Source organism: Dysidea avara, chromosome 6 (assembly GCF_963678975.1).
Source record: "Dysidea avara chromosome 6, odDysAvar1.4, whole genome shotgun sequence".
NCBI classification, from domain to species: Eukaryota; Metazoa; Porifera; class Demospongiae; order Dictyoceratida; family Dysideidae; genus Dysidea; species Dysidea avara.
The window spans coordinates 21847011-21855689 of record NC_089277.1 but is presented as its reverse complement, the minus strand read 5'-3'; the positions used below and the strand labels follow the sequence as shown (position 1 = coordinate 21855689).

The 8679-nt window shown below is 35.6% G+C and overlaps 1 long non-coding RNA gene across 1 annotated transcript; it reads right to left on the bottom strand.

Moving 5' to 3' along the window:
* Positions 1-13: 13 nt before the first annotated feature.
* On the bottom strand, positions 14-591 carry LOC136258346 (uncharacterized). The gene is made up of 3 exons (XR_010702755.1): positions 548-591; positions 118-186; positions 14-66 (listed from the first exon to the last, which is right to left on the bottom strand). It is a non-coding gene; the product is annotated as an uncharacterized lncRNA (long non-coding RNA).
* Between the last annotated feature and the right edge of the window lie 8088 nt (positions 592-8679).

Genomic DNA, 8679 nt, shown 5'->3' with positions numbered 1-8679 from the left:
CTCACTTAAAAGTCTTCCAAACTGTTTTGTACTATTTACTAGAAACTGACTAGTCTCTGGTGATGTCTAATATGTATATGAAAAATGCTTAAAATTGATCAAATGATTTTTATACACCTGCTCCAGCTGTTGCCAAGCATCCTGGTTTGTTTCACTCAACAGGTTATCAATGACTGTTGATGTTTCCTGTGCATGTATACATGTATGTACAAAGCAACATTAATTTTGATGATAACATATACACAATACATGATCTATTTTGCATTGGCACAGGATTAGTGGGTACAATATAAATTATAGTATGTATATACATTAAGTTGGGAGCTGTCCCTTGTTTCATTTCCAGTAAGCTTTTCATTCTCAAGTAACTCTTATTTGGTAACAAATTCAATATATTGCATACACTCCCCTTCAATACGTGATTGATTTCTATCTAGAATAGTTGCTATAAGTCTTACAATGATAATCAGCTACATTACAGGGTTTCCTCAAAAACGTCAGAAGTAATAGCCACTAGTATACAACTTTTAAAATTAGTAGTTTTCACCTCAAAGAACATATCAGCAGGGCTCAATCTGTTCACCACTGTTGATGTAACACTAAAATGTATATTAATATAAATAAAGCAAAACTGAATACTTATACCTGTTCAAAGAAGTGACAATGTTGACTGCCATATCAATCTCTGTGGCGTAGATGGGTTGGTCTTGGACTGTAGTGAAATTTGCCAGCATTATAGCAATATCTTCAACTTTTCTTATTCTCTCAGTCTCGTTTAACTCATTGACAGATGCAACAAGGCTCATTGACTAATTAAAAGTACACATTAAAATTAGGAGTTGAAGGTACTGTATATAAAGCTTCATCACCTGATTCAACAATACCATGACTTCTTCTCTAAAGCAATAGATTTGTTCCTCCCATTCATTTCCTCCTTTGCACCTCCTCTGTACAGTGCCTAAAATACAATGAACAAAATTAAATAGTACTACAGCAAATTACATGTAATTCCTGAGAGTTATCATGATCAAACGAAGCTGAAGTAATTAAATTTTTATTATGTACCATATAAAATGACAAGCAGTTTGAAATTACTACACATATAAAACTACCATCTAATCCAGGTCCAGTGCATGACACCTCCACAGTAGCACCAACAAGTGTTTCATTCCATTTAACAGTAAATCCAGTATACTGCACTGTGACTGGATCGCAAAACTGATCTTGAAAAAAAAAAACGCATATGTAGATTTACATGAATTTTATAAGTACTAACTTAGTATCAGTGTAGCTACTGGTGATCTTCCAAATCCATTATATGTATTCCTAACAGTACACTGATAATTTCCTGTATAATCTCCAAAAGTTGTTACTGTAAGATTTGGTGAAGTTTCTCCATCAATAGGGATTCCATTGAGTAGCCAGCCATATACAAATGTACTAACACCCACACCATTAGCTGAACATGAAAATGTGACTCTTTGTCCCCTAATAGCATCTACTGACAGTGGCATAATGTTTGCCACAGGTGGATGTGCTGTGAAAACAATCATGTGAATACTGGATAGGTAAATTATACTGTACATGTGCTATAATTAAGGTCACCTGTATTATGTATGCTATTCACCTCAGCCCTTAATAACTCTTGTGAAATAGTCCAGCTACCCAAATAGGTATTAGCACTGTGAAGCCCTTTAAATCCTGGAACTGTTTATTTAACTGATACGGGGAACAAGTGAGTTTTGATTATCAGTACATTCACACTTGCAAACCTGTTTACAACATGAAAACATACCCTGTTCCAGTCCAGGCGTGAGCACTTGATGTGTTTACCTCTTTAGTAATACTGCATTTGGCAGGGCTCAGGTGAACATGAAGTGACTATAGCCACCTGCTCAGAAATGTTTTCCAAGGCTTTATTGGTGGTTTAATATATGCAATTGTGAACAAACTTTAGCACACATACACTGTATGTGTATATGCACAAAATTAGCACTTTAAGCTTTAAGCACTTTAATGAGAAAAGCTAATTAAGTTATCATGTATAAGCAAGACCAGATAGACAGATACATCAGACAGGTTGCATTGTATAATATTATGCCGGTCATGTGTACAGTTTCCTAGCATTAAATAAATTAGCATGGGTCATTACCTCTGATAGTAAGTTTAGCATATTCTGAATAGTTGCGTCCATGTACATTAACAGCAACACATCTGTATTCACCACCATCAGTTGGCTTTATGTTAACAAGAGTTAACGTATTGGAATGTGTCCCCAGAGCATTGGCTGGGATATTATCGTTGCCTTCCCTCTGCCAGTAATATGATGATGCTCCAGCAGCCACACATGTGAATTGAACACTTGTGATGTCATTACTAACTTCAATCAACACGTCAACTGGGTGAACAGTAATTTGTGGTATTGCTGAAAAAACAAGGTTTTATAAATCTCCTTTTTGTGCTAAGTTATTATGCATCTATCCCCACCACCCCCTTGGGCATAGGTGAGGCTTCACAGAGAAAATTGAAATGAACCTGTTGCTCCACCATGGGACGTTCATTAATCATCTAAGTATTTTTGTTGCTAACTCCTCTACAATGCCAAATTCGCATGTGGCAACTGGGGCTTATAATGGGGATCTGACAAGCTAGGTTTTCCCTACTATGGGTCATTTGACATTCAGGTGTGTCAAATCCAAACCATGGCCTCATATACTGTATGTCCAGGGGGTGCATATTGATACGTGCATTAAGCACCCATGTATTGAAACTTTAAATATGACAAATGGTGAGTATATTATTTGCATAACATCAAGTTCATACTAATTTCCTCAATTCCTGCATACATTTAATTTGGCTCTCTGAGATTATGAAACTAAAGCGTGGTCATAATGTAACAATGTATAGTGAAAATTCACTTGGTGCATATGTACATACTCGTTACTTTTAAAGAGAGAGGCAGGAAGGGATGCATTTATGGATATGTCATTCAACTAAGAGAACAGGCTGATTCTGTTCTCCCCACAAATAGGGTTTGGTGTTTATGTCTGCATACAGAGTTTTTACATGTTACACAATGAACAATTTTACAAACTATGCAGTATATAGGTGATACAATGATACTGTCCTGGTATTCCAATATGCTCACACTACCACCCAGCCCTATTCTGTAATGTGTATCATGAACAATGTCTTATACTACTGTTTGGGCATTGCCCATTAAAGAGTAAGTATGTATGTAGTATTTGAACCCAGAAGGATTGTTCTATTGTTCACTTTGCTGACTTAATTGTAAAAGACTTTACAATGATACAGTGTACTTAACTGATCAACTCACAATTACACGGGGCATGTTCATTACATGGTTGCTGAGGTATAGGTTGAATATTGTCATCACATTCACCATCTGGGACAATCATCCCATTCTGGACACATTCCACCTGACGTACCTGACTTCCACCTTGACATGGGCTGGAACACTGTACAATAAAAAATTTTAAGTGAATTATAATAAAATGTATATACCATGCTCCAAGGGCCTGTTCTCCAACCAGTATTGCACTGGTTTATTCCACTACTTTCTTCTTCTTCAGATCTTATGGCTGAGTTGCAAAATGTATCACTCACAGTAATGTTGCCATGATTAAGATCTACACAAGTCACTGAACAGATCTGAGCACCGGAACGACAAGTACACTGTAACATTTTCATTTGATTTAAACAAATAGAATACATTTTTTACCTCTTCAGATATTGACCATATACCACAAATAGGACATTTATCTGGATCAGGGTTAAGTGTTTCCACTGCTGGAATATGACACACTGGACAAAAACCTAGATTAAGTATAAAGTAACACAATGATGGAACATTACATGTTATAGTAATTATAAATAACTAACTTCTAAGGGTAATATTTCCACTAACACTTCCTGCAATATTTGTAGCTAAACATTGATATATTCCAGCATCCTGTGGTTGGAAGTTGTTAATAGTTAGTACTTCAGTGATGTGTGAATGAGAAGAACTCCTTGTGATACTCAACTTGCCACCACTGCTGATTTGTGTATCATCTTTAAACCATTCAATAGAAGGAATGTCTATACCAGTAACATTGCAGTAAACAACGACAACTGAACCAGTACTGATTCTAGCTTTAAAGCCTCCAATGCTGACTGCTACATATCCGGATTCACCAGTTTCAAGCAGGCTTGGCAAAAACTGTGGTGGATCTACATATGCATAAGAGCAATTATAGTACAATGCTTTACATGTATCATAAACTACAAACCACAAGGATTTCATTTTAAAGATCAACTTCTTTGATAGAGATGTCATTAATGGTGTAGTTGTAGGTGATTGGATTGTGTTTACGAGTGATTCTCATGAATACAGGATTAAAAAACATACCAGATCTAGTGCCCCATTGTGAATCCAAACAACAGGAACATAATTATGTGTTCATTTGTGACTGAATTTTGGAAAATCACACATATGGGTGCACGTGAAATAATTAGAATTTTCGGGTTTAGTGGGTTGCTAACAAGAGCATGGCACAGTTTTAAAAATATTTCAAGAATTTTCTTGTAATTTAAGGCATTGAGAATGGCTTACAACCATTAGCAAGTAATTTTGCACTATAAGGTTTGTGATTGATCATTAAATATTTTAGGTGTCAAATGCACCCATATGGGTGATTTTTCCAAAATTCGGTCACATATGCATACTATGGTGAAGAGTACCTCATTCTTTAAACCAAAATGGATACAGAATTAACTTCCTCACTTCTATAGTTGATACGTATTTTCATAGATAATATAGTAAAGGGATTCGCAACAATGACGTCATTTCCGTAGGAACTAATAGTTTTATGTACGGACAATCCTCGTTACGGGTTTCATGGGTCTTGGTTACGCAAGGTTACGGGCTAAGAATTAGCTTCGCCTCACAAAATACAACTTTTATACAAATCTTCAGTCATTGGGGACTTATATTAGTTGATGCTTAAAAAATTCTCGTACCTTGTCACAATCCTTAGTAATAGCGCCACAAAAACTATTGGTGCCACGCCTGAGCAACCAAAGCGAAAAAGTTCCGAGACAAACTGGCTGCAAACCGCTGTGATTTGATAACACTCACTTAATCTAATAGTGAATAGGAAAGTGTCAAGGTAAATTCAAGAAGAAACAAAGTAGAGTTAGTGAGATATCGCCACTCGAAAGTCCCTCCCCGTAACGAGGATTGTCCACAGTGACGTCACCGTTGCGAATCCCTTTACTATATTATCTATGGTATTTTCAAATGCATAATGCCAATATTAACACTCATGCATGTAATTGCAAGATCAATACAGTACTTCTGCAATTTATCAGTTCCTCACCAAACACATTTATAGTAGTAGTGTGTTCATCATATCCCACATCATTATCGGCTCTACAGGTATAATGGTCACCATTCATATTCAATCCTATATTAAGGATGGTAATGGTAGAGGCATTCATCCAAGATGGGTTGAACACTCCATTATAAAACCATCTAACAGTTATTGTGGGTGTTCCATTAATGGTAACACAAACAATCGTAAGATCAAATCCATCAATGATGTATACAGGAGATCCTATCTTGACTGTCTTGTGCTCAGGTTTAATGGAATATGGTCGTGGTATGACCGGCCCTTCATCAATATTTGGTGAACCATCTACATAAACTAAACAAATCATTACACACATGTAGTATTTAACAAGCTAGGTTATCAAATTTTCCTTATCTGCACTGTATAATAGAGAAAACTGGTCTTACATATATATTTGCAAGGATCGAGAAATGTCGCTTTTAAGTATTGTACATAGCTTTGAAATGTTAGTCAAAGCCAAATGTTCACATGCTTTACTCTCCTTCCAGAGCATTCACTGTACACGTAGATAACAAAAAAGTTTTATAAGCATAGTATTTTTATGTGGCTGACTGTATCAAATAAGTGAGCTCAAATATATGTAGTAGGCCGAGAGACGGTGCTTGGATACACTTGCATACTTTAAATGGATTTGAAAACAATGCAACTTGATTTGAAGGAACCGACTTGGTTTGATAATATTCAAAGTGAACGCTTTGAGCCATATACATAGTTAGTACAACGTACATACATGAATGTTACTATGGCTGTATAGCCTGTATTGTATTTTCTGTATAGTTATTGTACTTCAGAAACAGCAAAGTTGCACAAGATTTGCTTGTAGATAAGAAATGCTTCACCAAATTAAAATTAAATTAAAGAATTAGTTACAAGAGAAACCAGAGATGCTTCACATCATCATCAAAATACTCTAATACAACAGTCATCCAAAAACCATTGCATAGATTCGAACCAGGAATTTCTTCTACTAATCTCCCAAATCCCTTACCATTATGATACTGCTGCCAGTTACTACCTAAATTTATAATATTGACTTTATGTTATAAATGAAAGTTACAGTAGTTAACTAGTTCTATCATAATGAATTTTAGAAGGTTCTATGACTGTTCTATTAGAGTACAAAAGGCTCTAGATAGTACTTCACTCGTCCAACTTGTCAAATTTTCTATCTTTAGGTTATTTGGCTGAAACTATACAAGCAGTTACTAGTGCTGGGCATGTTCTGAAAGCTAATAAATTTATAAATCTGTGGTATAAGTTTCATACACTTACCCACTATACCCTTGGGTGGCTGTATTTTTTAAAACACTAATTAATAATCTACGTATGAAGTATGAATTACAGTATGCAGCCATTTCTAGGCCATCACCTTTGATATTACATCTTTTTCGTACTAACCTATTAAAGGCCACAGCACTCTTTATCATAACTTTACTGTTTTCATTTCTTTATATAGCTATGCTGGCTTTTATGTATTTTTCCCTACAGATAAGCAGAAGAACTAGACTATAAGAGACATCTTGTACTCTTTTGAACTTAATTTGTGACCCAGTCTGGTAAACCGGTCTTATCGCCTATTAAAATATCGGGAAACTGTTCCATAAAGGGATCTTGAAATGTGCTTGGTACATGCATGCATAGTTGGTTTTCACATTATAACTCATCACTGGATATTCAAACAAATTTCTATTATTGACATTGTGGTTGGAATAACAAAGCCAGTAGGTGTAACAACAAATTGACTGCTCTATTAGATTATCTCAATCACAGTATCTCGATCACATGCTATTATTATGTGGAAATCAGTTAATTTAGCCAATGGAGCAAATGTGACAACTTTAAAAGCAATATTTCTGCAGTGGCAATTTGTTCTACACTAGTGTAGCAAACCTTGTTGTCAATGTCTTTACAGCATTGGTATTGTATATATATGATAATACAACAATGATATACCTTCATTGATTGTATCAGTAAACAAATCAGCCCAGTAAACAGAAAATGTATCGACAAATGCAAACCTGTGAAAGAACATATACTGCTATAATATTACTATCATAACACATGGTGGTGTGCTTTAAAGTTATATTTACACTACAGAAGTAGCTACCCATTCCCATAAATTGACTATGTACTATATGGAAAATATTATTATATAGGAATTTTAAATTCTCAGAAATGAAACAATGGAAATCACTTACACTTACAGATATACTAGTGGACATTTAATCCCTAATTCAAGATCACCCATGGGTATATACTGGTAGAGATTAAATGTCCACTAGAATATTTGCAGGTGTAGGCAACCTCCCTTTGTTTCACTACTTCTATTTCCAAATCAAAACTTAATTTGCTTTATACTCGTTACTTTTGCAACATAATTATGACTGATGAACCCATGCATACTACATTTAAAGAAAGAATGATGCCAGAATTACTGCTTTCATCTGAATGCGTGCCCCCAACTATCAATTACTGAAATAGTGAAGTGTCCATTATGCTCCATTTTGAGCTATGTTCAACCCATTACAAATAAAGAACAGTACAAGAAGCATCTCTGCAAAGGCATCAGGCCGTTACTCAGCAGAAAATCACCATTTAATAAAAATTTCATAGCAACTCATTGGAAGCATTTCAGGTCATACTGAAGACACTTTTGGGCTTGGTTATACTTAACCAATACTGCAAAGGCACCGTGAATGTATTGTGAGGCTATAACTATAGTTTCTGGTCATTTAATGCAAACTCTGAGATCCCTAATATATAGTACTACGATTCTCACCTAAACTTTATAGCACCAGTTCCAGCAGGTGGTGCAGTCCATGAGAGAGTAACTGAAGCTTTTACATTGCCATTGATATGTGTAGCAGCTGTCTGTGTACAGATATACCAGGAATATTTTATCACAAATATATTCATGAAGGACATACTACTGTCTTACATTATTATCGCATTGTGGTTGGTAGTTAGTACCAGACCCAAATGTTCCAGTAGGAGAATCATCAGCCAGTATCCTTCCCTGAATCATGAAACCCTTGAAATCAGTATTATTCTCACCACCAGACATGGTAACTGCATAATAGTGAACATAACATGGAGCTACAGTACACACAATGTAGATACACTTACTGGTATAGATCTGACCAGGTGTGTACACGTTTCTTTTAAAACTACTGAGGTCTATGGAGAATGGAAGTGAATCAGTGGAGGATGAAGTACCACTATGGCTTGGCACAATATCTGTTGTAGTTCCACAAGCTTGAATGGG